A 13389-nucleotide genomic window follows, 5' to 3' on the forward strand; every position below is an offset into this window, starting at 1 on the left:
GGACTCAGTGGATAGAGCGCTGGCCTGCGGACTCAAGGGTCCCGGGTTCCATTCCGGTCAGGTGGCACATGCCCAGGTTGCAGGCTCCATCCCCAGGGGGGGCCGTGTGGGAGGCAGCCGATAGTGATTCTCTCTCATCATTGATGCTTCTATCTCCCCATCTCCCTTCCTCTCTAAAGTCAATAAAAATACATTTAAAAAAAGAATTTAGGTAATTGGCCCAGCTCGCGTGGCTCATTGTTGACCTATGAACCAGGAGGTCATGGTTCGATTCCTGGTCAGGGGATGGAGCCCACAACCCGGGCCTGTGCCCTGACCGGGAATTGAACTGTGACCTCCTGGTTCCTAGATCAATGCTCAACCCCTGAGCCAGGCCGGCTGGGCTGGGCTGATTCGTTTAAAGGGCCCTCTCCTCTCAGTAACCTGTTTTGATCCTCCCTTCACTCAGCCTTTGGAATACCTTAAGGAGGTTCATTCCTTTTTTGGGCAAAACCATTACTGTGCACACAGACTCCTTTTCTCTTGCCAGTCACCTCAAAGTTCTCACTTGCACTCAAATAGAATCGGCACTAAAAATAGGCGTGCCAAGTGGGTGCCACCTGCGCCATCCTGCTTCCTGGCACCTGCGTCCTCTCCCTTTCAGAGCGAAATGGCACACAGACGCCCTCCCGCCCACAAAGGCGCGCGTGCAGGGAGCGATGGAGAGCAGGAGAGCAGTGCTTTCGTCCTCCTCCGCCTGCTGGCCGCCCTCTCCCCCCAGGGCAGGGAGCAGGAGCAGCAGCAACGCCGCTACCCCCTTCCTGCAGCCCCGGGAAGGAGGGTCGAAAAGGTGGTGGCGTGAGACGGAGACGAGGGTGGGCGCTGCCTTGTGCGATGCCAGGGCCTGTGTTGCATAAGCCGCGTTGGGATGGAAAGGTCGGCGCTGACAGACGAAACTCATCCTCGGAAAAGCAGCTCGCGCTTCCTTCCCCCACCTCCGCCCTCCCACCTCCCCCAGCGGAGGCTGCTGGGCCAGCCTGGCTCTCGCATGGCAAGGATGGCGCGTGAGCACCAGCCCCAAATAAACAATAAGCCAGACGAAGGAGCTGCTTAGTGAGATGGAATCGCTGCTTCGTGTCTCCCTTAAACAGAAAACGGTTTGCGGCAACGAGGATCCTGCTTCTTATTAAAGAAAGTCTTCATCGGAAAAGAGCCAGAGAGGGTATCGGGTCCCACCAGGCCCCAGGCTCCTCCTCTTCCCCTCACAGTGAAATCACTCCATTTCTGGTTTTTGTTTGTTTGTTGTTAATCCTCCCCCGAGGATATTTTCCCATTGATTTTTAGAGCGAGTGGGAGAGAGAGGGAACCACAGACAGAAACATGGATGTGAGAGGAACACATCGATTGGTTGCCTCCTGCCCGAGCCTGACCAGGGCCCGGGCCAGGGAAGAGCTTGCAACTGAGGCATGTGCCCTTGACCGGAATTGAACCCGGGACCCTTCGGTCCACAGGCCGACGCTCTATCCACTGAGCCAAACTGGCCGGGGCTCACTCGATTTCGGATACAGGCCATTTCAGCCCAGGCACGGGGCCAGCCCAGCCTCAGGGAATCTGGAGGCATCAGATTAGCACCAAACAAGTCACCGTGACGGTGTCTGCTACGTCCACCACCCTCCAGGGGCCAGGCACGCAGTGGGCGTGGTGCTGGTTACTGGGATGCCTAGGCCGAGGAACGGGAATGGAGCCTGCCTTCCTGGGCTCCCTGAAGCCGGGAGGGACGGGTAGTCAGCCGCCTCCAGTGCAAGGAGGTGGGGCTCTGACAGCTGTGGAGGCGGCACAGGAACACCCAGAGGACGGGACGAGGTCTCCTGACCTGGGACCAGACCCCCGGAGCTGGGCCCTGCCAGTCTTCCAGGCCAGGCTTGGGGTTCCAGCCCGGGAGCGGGTCTCACCCTGCCCTCGGCACGTCGGGGAGCTCTCGCACCGGGTGCCGGGCAGATGCGCCAGCCTCCCCTCCAACACCGTGGCAGGGGCCTGCTCTCTGCATCCGTTGTTTCTCACCGGAATGATGTGCAGTTGTTTTTTTAAACCAGGACCCACGTATGGATAAAATCCCATGAAAAAGCAAATTTAGAACCTTATTTTCATTTCCCGGCAGACACTGGGCGAGCGGACAGCTCAGCGGTGAAATGTACATGGTAACTTCACAGTTATTATTGGCCTCATGAGATTTTTTTAGCCAAATAGTCATTTCACCAGTAAACGATCAAATTCCAGAATATCGCTCTTATCTTTGCGAACAATGCCTTCTGTCCAAGACCCCAAACCCAAGCAACACAGGGTTCTCGGCCAGGCCCACTTAAGGGGCCAGTGCTTAGGGTGCAAACACCCCGGGGCTCCATCCCGATGCCACCTCCAGCGGGCCGTCTGCAGTCTGGGCTCCGGCGCCGGCCCCTGCACGGCCAGCTGCCCGCGCTTCCTGCCCAGCACTGTTCTCACCCGGCTCCTCCGTCCGTCTGTCCGGCCTCCCACTTAGCAGACATTCAACACCAGCTGGTGGCTTGGGCGTTTTCTCTTCCCAGACAAGGAGCCAGACTGAGGCTCTCGGACCCTTCCGGCCAGGAGTCCAGGACCAGGACGGCAAGAGGGACTGCCCTCCCCTGGCCCCCGGCCCCCACCAATGCTCAGGCTGGGACACCTCCCCCACCTGCCACCTTTGGGGTGTGCCTGTAGCCCCTGAAACAGACACGCCCTGTTGCAGGCCGAGTCCCCGGTGCAGGCGTCTGCCTGGCATGACCACGAATATACAAAGTAAAGTGACGGGTGCCCGGGCAAGACCGTGCTCATGGAGGTGGCTGGCGAAAACCATTCCTGACCGGGGAAGTTCACGTCTTTTTAAAACGAGAATTTTAACTCACTGCAGCACAATGAACTCCTAATTGTATCTGCAAAGACCCTACTTCCTTGTTTTGTCTTTTTGTTCACCTTCCCCCGAGGATATTTCCTCCCATTGCTTTTCAGAGAGAGTGGAAGGGAGGGAGGGAAGGAGGGGGGAGAGAAAGAGAAACAGTGACATCAGAGCGGCCCATCCCCTGGCTGCCTCCCACACACACCCGACCTGGCGGGGAGCGAACCACAACCCAGGTATGTGCCCTTGACAGGGGATCGAACCCAAGACCCTTCAGTGCACAGGCCGATGCTCTAACCACTGAACACCCAGCCAGGGCACAAAGACCCTGTTGCCAAGTAAGACCATATTCTGAGGACATGAGTTTGGGGGGATATTACCCAACGCAGCGTATTTGTACTTTGTTTTATTCCTTCTTAATTTCTATTTTATGCATAAAGCAGCCCTGGAATACACGCTTGAGAATGTAACTGTATGTATGTTGGCGGAGCAAACGCAAAAGGTTTTCACTGATGTCAGGGACCACGTGTCCCTGTCGCGATCGTCTGCGTGAGGAAACGAGGGAGGCTCTCGGATGGGACCTGGGTTGTTTGGCGGCGGGGGGTTCGGAGCAGGGGGTGACCGGATGCCCCCCGGGTGGAGACATACAGCTCCGATCCCCCCGCGGTTCAGGGAGGGTCCCTGCAGACCGCGTGCGGAGCGGGGACGCTGCTGGGCCTGCAGCTGCTGCCTGGCATTTTGCAAAGTGCCAGGGAGCCATCATCTGCCCTGAGCATCTGTTGATGTGCTCTGTTATTTGAAAGCAAACAAGAAAAATACAACAAAACCCAGCAAGCCTCCTCATGATGGACAGGCAGCCGCAGAATCGTCCTCCGCCCGCACGGTGCCCGCCCGCATGGCCCGTCTCCCGCTGCCGTGTTCGAGGCGGCTGTGCCACGCAAAGGCTGCTTACCACACAACGGGGGCCTCCCCCCGGAAGACGGGGCCCCTGGGCACAGCGGACCTGTGGGGCCGGGTGGACGTGGGTCAGAGCACGAGGAGGCGCTGGGCTGCAGGGGGGAGGTGGGACAGAGGCGCGGGAGGCAGGCCTGGCCCACACGAAGCCTTCGGTCAGGGGATGTGGTTTCCAGATCATCGTGCCCAGAGGCCACGCGGGCTTTTCCCAGCCCCGGCCCCTCTCCCTCAAGGCCGCCCTCCTCTGACTTCACAGGGCTCTCCGCGGGAGGTCCAGCCCCGGTGCCCGCTTCCCCGGTCCTTCCGTCTCCCCCCTCCTCATCCCACCCTCTTGCTCCGCCTCTCTCCACGCTCCAGGCCTGGCTCCTTCCTTCTCCTCTGGTCCCTGACCCCCAGGAGGCAGCTCTTCCTAGAAAGTTCTGGAGGCTTTTCTCACTGTCCTTTACCAGTCACCTTGGCAGCCGCTCTAATGACCATAAGAGGAAAGGAAAGAGCTAATAACAATAAAAAGGTGGTGACAGCCACACTCCATGCTCCCGAAGGACCTGGCTCTCTCCCAGGCGGCCGTCCTCTGTGGGGGACTTTCGGGGTGTGAGAGGCGGGGCCCAGCCCAGGGTGAGGAGTACAGCAGAGGGGGAGCCCTCTGCACTGAACCCCGCGAGGTCTCAGGCCACTCCCAGTGAGCCACCGCCAGGAACCCACACGGGCCACTCAGTCCAGAGCAGGGGTCCTGCCTGGGGTGAAGCTCAAGTCAACTGTGAGCCAAAAGCCAGCACACGTGCGATTGCTCTCGGGTGGGATTTCATGCTTGTTTTCTTTCTTTTTAAAGAAATATATTTTTACTGATGTCAGAGAGGAAGGGAGAGAGAGAGAGAAACATCGATGATGAGAGAATCATGGATCGGCTGCCTCCTGCACGCCCCCTACTGGCGATCAAGCCCATAACCCGGGCCTGTGCCCTGACTGGGAATGGAACCGTGACCTCCTGGTTCCTAGGTTGATGCTCAATCCCTGAGCCACGCCGGCCGGGCGGCTTGTTTTCTGTGTTATACTTTATTATCCTCTGATGTGTTGTTTGAATGTGCTACCCTGTCCCATCCTGTCCTATGCTATCGTATCCTACAAGTGGCCGTGTTCTCTACCCCGTCTCCATCCCGGACTGGTGGGCCCCACCCGCTGGGAGCTGGGCCATCTCAGCAGCTGCATTCCCTCACCCATGTGGGGCACCCCCGCCCTTAGGAGCAAAACAGTTTTCAGCAAACCCCTGTTGAAAGGCCAACTGGGGCGACTTAAAAGTTAAAGCGTTTCTTTGAATAAAAACTGATTCGAAAGTGGCCAGGAGCTCAGGCAAGACGCTTAGAGAGAAGCAGCAGAAGCCAGGCCAGGAAGTGATCTGATGGGCTGCGGCTTAGGCGATGCCTGAGGTGGGAGGCTGGTGGCTGTGTGACTGGCTGTCCTGAAGTTCCTGTTTCTCAGCCTGAGGCAATCCAGGTCGCTTCCTGGGCTCCAAGGCAGGAGGGCTGGCCCTGCGGTTGCGGATCCAACAAGGACTCGCTGAGAGGAGGACACAGGTGCTGCCCACCCCACCCCCACCTTATCCTCACACCAAGTCAGAGCCGTCCAGTCCTGGGCAGCATCCCTCCTCGCCCTCTTGCATGGCCCCTGCGTGAATCACACACCACGGTCTCCCCGTCACAGGGGTCCGCGTCAGCCACTAGCCCGGGAGCCTGTTCCTGCCTAATTCCACGCCCTCCTTTCTACCGAAGCCCTCGGAGAAGTCTCACTGGTCTCAGAATCAGTCAGAGCCATGCTTTTCCTTGGCAACAGGTTTATTTTTACCTACAGACACCGAGTGGAGGGAGCAATCATGTCACCACGTCCCCCATTCCCACTGGCGGCGAGGAAGCCGGGCCAGGATGTGGCTGCCTCCCAGAGGGTGCTTGGGGCTTGGAGGCACGTATTTTGGGTCACAGTCTCATCCTGGCTTCAGCTTACCTGCCTACGCTTGTTTATGTTGTCTGTATCTTCTTCTTCTGAAGTTTACATGTCTGTCTTACGGCGATGTTTGTGTATTTGCAAGATTTCTCCTCTTTTCTGGAAGGTGGAGAGAATGGATGGATGGATGGATGGATGGATGGATGGATGAATGAATGGATGGATGGATGGACGGATGGACAGATGAATGAATGGATAGATGGATGGTTTGACAGATGGTTGGGTGGCTGGCTGGCTGTCTGGCTGGCTAGCTGGATGGAGGGATGAATGAATGGACAGATGAATGAATGAATGGATAAATGGATGGGTAGATGGATTGACGGATAGGTGGCTAGCTGGCTGGCTGGCTGGATGGATAGATGGATAGATGGGTGGATGAACAGATGGATGGATGAATGAATGGACAGATGGATGAATGGATGGGTGATGGACAGATGGATGAATGAATAGAAAGATGGATGGGGTGGATGGATGAACGGATGGATGGATGGATGGATGGATGGATGGATGAATGGATGGATGATGGACAGATGGATGAGTGGATTAGTAGAGGGAGAGGGGGAGAGTCCTCTGCCCTGCTGGGTCTCCATCTACTGTTATTTCCGGCTTTGTCCTACAGGACCCAACGTGCTGTCCCAGAAGATGCAGAGGCCCCACCCTCCTGAGAGGCCACTGCCCTGAGGCTGTGTGTGTGACATGAAACTTAGAGACGTCCTCCGAGAGAGCCTCCAAGCCCAGCGGTCCCGTGTCCACAAGGACCTCTCTTCTCATGGTGCCTTCTGCCCACTGCATGACACCTTGAACCTAGTGAGGGGGGTCCCTTCCTCTCCCATGTAGGAAGGAAGAGGAAACAGACCTGAGAGCCAAGTGCATCTGAGAAAGGTCAGGTAGAAAGCCGCGCCAAAACCCTGGCGTTCTGGGAACCTGGGCGAGAGCCCAGCCACCACAGTCCCTCGGAAAATTCACAAAACCAAACGTAAGCCAGGAGGACTTTGGGCAACTGTCCGGGAGCCATAAACTTCACCCTGAGGAGAGACCCTCCGTGTGAACTCACTCCCCACAGCTCTCTGACCGGCGTGATCTCCTGGATTCCTAGTTGCCGGCAGATTAGCCGTTTCCAGAACTTTCTCCCTGGCGCTGTGAGCCCCCTTCCCTCTGGACCCACTGCCCACGCAGAGTCCGCATTCACAACGATTAAGCACCACTGTCTTCTGAACTGGTGCGGGGGGCGGGGGGGGGGTCTTCTGTGTTACTCGTGCCTTTCCCAACAGTCTACACAAAATGGCGAAACAGCACCGTCCCCCCCAGCACGGTTCCCACTTCCTTGGGTCTTGTTGATGTTTCTTGTTCTTTCTTTTGTGGTTTTACATAAAAGCGATAATGTTAAAATTAACATCGCAAATGTCTCTCTTCATTTCATTCTCACCAAGAAACGTCGTGGGACTTCAAAGGCTTCCAGCCAGAAGAAAGGCGCGGAGCCTAGAATGTATTCTTGGAGTCACCAGCTCCCTGCACCTGCTGCTGCTCCGACGGGGATCAGTGGCTGAGCATCGGCCCACAACCCGGGAGGTCACGGTTTGATCCCCGGTCAGGCACACGCCCGGATCGTGAGTGTGATCCCAGTGGGGGGCATACAGGAAGCAGCCGATCGATGTTTCTCTCTCATGCATGTTTCTATCTCTCTGTCCCTCTCCCTTCCTCTCTCTAAAAATCAATAAAAATGTATTTTAAAAAATAAAAAGAATAAAGTCAAGATTCCAGTCGGGGGTGGGGGGAGATGACACTGGCAAAACAAGCGCTGAGCTGGGGACGGGGAAGGTTGGCAGAGCTCCAGGCGAAATCGACCATCAGAGGCAGCCACCCGCGCGGTGTCTCATCGAACTCTTCACTCACAGGGAAACGACAGAACCCCGCCATCGCCCGCAGGAAGGCCGCTCGCAAGGAAAGGGTATGAGTCACCGCATTTGATGTCTCCAATCATCCGCGTCCCAAGACAAAAGAAAGGTGTCTGCAGGCCCCAGCTCGGCAGAAAACGGTGCTCGTGGGGGAGGATTCGTCACCCAAACACGCGTCATGCACGTCGGAGGCGGCAGAACGAGTCCTTATACGGCTGTGGCTCCGCAGCCCAGGCCCCTGGGAGCCCCTTGCGGGGGAGACGCGAACGCACCAAGATCAGCAGCACCGAATAGAAGGCCATGCGTGACGCGGAGTCGGCTAATGGCACAGGGACCTGGAAATCCACTCAGACCCACACGCCTGCTGCCAAAATAGACTCCAGATGCTCCGAGGAGGTAAATGAATTTAAATATGTGACATGAGAGGGAAGAGTGCTAAAAATAGACCTGAATATTTATTTCGACTTCAGAGAGCGGCTAGCTTCTTGGAAATGGAATCAATAGAAGACAGTTCGCTGTAAAGAGACTTGCCTCGTTTGTTGGAAAATTATTTTATTTTTTTTATTTCTATTTCTTTATTCATTTTTTTGTTAATCCTTTACCCGAGGATATTTTTCCATTGATTTTTAGAGAGAGTGGAAGGGAGAGGGAGAGACAGAGAGAAACATCGACGTGAGAGATACACATCAGTTAGTTGCGCCCTGCACGCATCCCGACCAGGGCCAGGGAGCCTGCAACCAAGGTCCGCGCCCTTGACCAGAATTGAACCCGGACCCTTCAGTCCATGGGCAGATGCTCCGTTCACTGAGCCAAACCGGCCAGGGCCAGTTTGTTGAAAATGTAAATCCCGAGTGCGGCGGCCTGAGCTGAGGTCATATGTCATGACAACCACAGAAACACACACCCTGTCCCCCCTCGGAGGAACTTTCAGAACCACCAAAGGGGTTACCGTGTGACGTGGGGAAGCAATGGTCCCCGGAGTCTGAGTGAGCAGCGCCAGGCCTCCCTGTTCCAGGGACCCCCGAGCCTCCAAGAAAGATGCTGCTAGTGTCTCGACTGTATAAATGTGAGGCACAGAGAGGTTAAGCCACCTACCTAAAGTCACACAGCTATTGTGTGGCGGTTCCAGGCCCCCGGCCCAGGCAGTCTGGCTGCAGGGCTCTGTTCTCACCCCCTACCTCAGTGTGATAAGCTGGTGCCTCATATTTATAGCAGCAAAACACTGCACACAATCCCCTTGTCTCACAATAGAATTTAGAAAATTGTGCTGCACCAATTCGACGGGATGTACAGAAGATATAACAACACGACTGATCTCACATTGGGAAGAACTAACGAAATAATGAATGGGAAAGTACTGAGGGAACCACGGTGAGAGGTCCAGGTCGTACAGGACACTACCCCGGGGCTTCCTGGGGGCAGAAACCCATATGATCGCTCAGGGCCTGGCTGGAGCCTTCTGAGCGGCTGCAGCGGGGGTGGGACTGGAACAGACAACAACTCTGAAATCTGGGACATCAGCTCTATAATTGTGCCTAAAAGTACAAGGCCATGGCACTATCTTCAAACCAATGTAGGAAATGCCGGGCACGGTGAGGGGCATTGGCCTGGGCCTGGCTAACCCTCCTGATAGGTTACAGAGCGGTCGGGTGTGCTGTGGGCACTTGGGAATGGAACCAAGTAGAATCTGAGCCGACAGCCACTGACCAAGAAGGTGCCGCGGGCAGAGAGCCCACGGCCTGAAGGGAGGGGCCGGGTTCCTGTCCCATGACGTGTGGATCGCGTCGACGGGGCAAGTGACAGAAACTCTCTCCGCCCGTGGGCTCACAGGGCGCCCAGCGACCGTGGGTCCCAGCATCACATTAAAGAGTTAAGTAAAGCGTCTCACTATGGAGGAGCAAGCCCGGGGCTCGGTCAGTGCCCTCCCCTCCCTAAATAGCCCCGAAAACTCTATTTATGCTTCACAATGGAGACTTCAAAAAAATGTTTGAAATTCCTTTTTTTGAAAGCACAGAAAAATGTTAAACCGCCAGGGGAAAGGTAGAACGCAGCAATCACCCCGCAGAGAGCGGGTGAGGAGGAGAGGGGGTGTCACCGCCGCCTTTGATGCCTCCAGTAACCGGACTCCAGAAAAATCACAGACATCAGAGAAAGGTGCCACGCGGGCAGGTGACAGCTGATGGCCCGTGACCGACCCACTCCCGACCCCAGGGAAGTCGCCACAACTTGACTTTGACCGTGGCTGGAGCGATAGTTACATCTGGAGGGAGGCGTCAGGCCGGGAATGGAGCAAAGCCGGCCGCCTTGAACTCAGTGCAGCGCACACGGACGAGAATGAGCTGTTGGCCAGGCCAGGACCGACAGGCGAGAGAACATTCGCCCCAGTTCCGTTTGCCGCCCCAGATCCGGAAACCAGCTGGTCTCCAAGGAACGGCACCTCATATGTTCATGTTTGCAATCTGCTTCCCTTCGGTTCAAAGATTGAGTGACCGTCTCCTGAAGTAGCGCGCTCACGATAACTTCTAAAATCATCAGATAGAAGCTAAGTGATTGTTCTGCGCTATTTTTACAAGTGTCGGGGAGTGCCAGATGGCATGTAGGAACAGTGGAGTCCGCAGCTCCCCTCTTATTCTCGTAAAACATTGACTTACGAGTATCCATGGATATTCCGGCGCAGGAGCCCAGGCTGTCTGACCATAATGACAACGTGTACTGGCCCAGGGTTAGAAAAGCCCGTGGACAGAATAGCGGACCCAGAAACAGACCTAGAAATCATCCATGTAGCCCATGAGAGGTGTTCCCAATCAGTAGGACAAAGACAGACAGATCCACAAGCGGTATTGTTACCAGGGGCTCTCCGTGTCGGAGAAAGGAAGGTGGCGCTGGCCTCCCGTCCCACACACGAATTCTGGGTGCATTAAAGGCCCAAGTTTCGGGCTCCATCCCCAGTGTGGGGCGTGCAGGAGGCAGCCCATCCATGACTCTCTCTCATCATTGATGCTTCTATCTCTCTCCTCTCCCTTCCTCTCTGAGATTCATAATAAAAATTTTAAAAAGAAATAAATAAAGAAAAAAGCGAAGGTGCCCAGTAGAGGTCCACAATGAGTCTCTGTGAAGCCTGTATCTCCCCTGTCCCCCGTCTCACGCCTCCACACTTCACAGCGACAAGTTACATCATTTCAGTTCTTACACCCCTGCCCCTCCTCACCCCCCCGCCCCGCCCCCCAAGCCAAATACTGAGCAGGAAGAGAGCAAGTGGCCATTACTAAGACCTTCGGCAAGAAAGCCGCCTCCAGCCCGCCTGTCCCCGCGGCACCAGCTTCAGGCCCTCCTCTGCAGCATCTCAGCCTTTTCTGGATGAAAGGAACTAGGAGGAAAGACGTGCTTGTTTGTATGGAAATGGAAGACACCTTCACAAGCCTGTGAGATTGAGGCTTAGGGTGGATGCAGAGAAATGAGGAGAACCAGGTGAGCCCCGGGGCTCGGGGAGCAGCGACCACTGTCAGGACGCAGGCTGGGCCCGGGGGCAGCAGACAGAGGGAGCCGAGCAGGAGACACAGGGCGAGGGGGGAGGATGAGAGAGAGAAAACAGTCGTCACTCAAAACCATGCCCCACAGGAAACAGACACAGAACAGAACGAGGAGGATGAGCTTCAACAGAAAAGTCCAAGACCCATCCGCTGGTTGGACCGAGCGGCGTGCAGTGGGCTCCCAGCCTGCAGATGTGCTGCCCGAGCCCCGTGCTGGCACAGCTCTGAGGTCTCCTTAGTCTTTCCTGTTGTTGCCAATCCTCATCGCGCACATTTTCCCACTGATTTTCAGAGAGAGTGGAAGGGAGGTAGAGTGGGTGGAGAGAAGGTGACAGAGAGAGGGAGGCGGGGGGAGGGAGAGAGAGAGAGAGAGAGAGAGAGAGAAACAACAATGGGAGAGACACATGTCAATTGGTTGCCTCCTGCACGCACAGGTGCCCCTACTGGGCTGGGCATCGAACCTGCAACCCACATACATGCCTTTGAACAGGAATCAAACCTGCGACCCTTTGGTCGGTGGGCAGACACTCTAACCACTGAGCAACCGAGGGAGAGCACAGCAGCCTTGCCCGAGGTCACAGTGAGTGGGCGACGGAGCTGGGACGGGCCCGGCCTGATTTCACACAGGAATGGGGGAGGGGGGGGGGTTCCGTGGCTTCACAGACACCTTGTTCAAAACTAAAAGCAGGGACAAGCCCAATCCGGAATGGAAGGGGCCCTCAGAGGTCCCGGGAGGACTCCGGACCCTCAGGCCTCCCCCGAGGAGCAGCCGAAGACAGGCTCCGGGCGCTCAGGACTTTGAAACAAACATTACATAGTTGCTGCCATCCTTCCTACTTTTAAAAGCACGTTTTACGTGGAAGACCCGTCATTAACGCGCATCCAGCAGCATCCATGATGGCTCTCGCTCCACCGGGAGCACAACCTCCCTGCCTGGACCAGGCAGGCCTCCGGGCACCGCGCCAGAGCCACCCAGCCGGACCTCAGAGAGGCGCCTACGAAGCAGAGGGCCTCGCGTTTATTTTTAACAGACGTTCAAACGGCATCTTTCCCAGCCGCTGCCCCAGGCCTGCAAGGCGGGCAGGCCCTGCAGGAAAGCGCGCCCCAGGGCGGTCACCGATTGGGCCGACTCTGGGCCCACACGCAAGGCGCCCTGGGCTTTCAGACCCAACAGCCAGGGCGGGAGCTGAGAGCAATTTCCAAAATCAGAGGAAAGCTCCCCCAGCGGCCTGCATGTCAGCCGAGCCCCAAGGTCAAAGCCATCGCGCTCTGTTGAGATGCGACGGAGACTGGCCAGCTGGGCCCTGCTGAGGTTCCTGCGGGGACCTGGGTGGGCAGCTGGGGACACGGGGCGAGGACTGGGTTTGAGGTCAGATGGAGGGCGTGAACTCCGGCCTCCTTGCCAGTGCCGCTCCGGGGGGATTACCTACCGGGCTGAGACGCACGTCTTTCCTGGTGAAACAGCGCGGGCAGCCCTCCGGGCGGGAGAGAGGGAGGCCCGGAGCTCGCAGCCTGCAGCAGAGCAGCTGGTCAAGGTTCTCCAGGTGCCGGGGAGGGTGGCGGAGGCTGCTCCCGGTGCACGGGAGTCCAGGGATGCCACACCGCCGCCTGCCTGGAGGAGGCCTCACCCCGAGGGGTGAGCAGCAGCTGGCAGCCAGGCCGGAAGAGCAGAGCAAGGACAGCCTCGAATGCCACGGGCAGAGTTCCTGGCTTACCCTGGGGGTGTCTGTTCCCAGCACGGGGGTCACTGCTCTCGCTTGCCTGCTGGAGAGCTCTCTCTGGCTTTGCCTGGAAGGTGGGCCACAGAGAAACAAATGAGTTATGGGGCTGCTACAACAGGCTGCAGGACAGGTGGTGGCGGCCTGGGGTTCTGCCCAGGGAGCCCCCAGGAAATTCGGGGTGCTGCAGACACAGGAGCAGCAGGTTCCAAACCCCTCGAGGGGAGGACGTGATAACCGAGGACAGCCACTGAGCGTGCAGTTTGTCATCCCGTAGCCTATCCAGGCCTCGGGGTGACGGGGCAGGAGGACACGCAGGCGTGAATATGCCCCGGACAGGGGCCAAGAGAGAAGCGACTCACACAGCTCATCGGCAGCAGAGCTGGTTCACCGCACACCCCCGCCCTCCC

This window comes from Myotis davidii, unplaced genomic scaffold (genome assembly GCF_000327345.1).
Source record: "Myotis davidii unplaced genomic scaffold, ASM32734v1 scaffold61, whole genome shotgun sequence".
In the NCBI taxonomy this organism is placed as follows: domain Eukaryota; kingdom Metazoa; phylum Chordata; class Mammalia; order Chiroptera; family Vespertilionidae; genus Myotis; species Myotis davidii.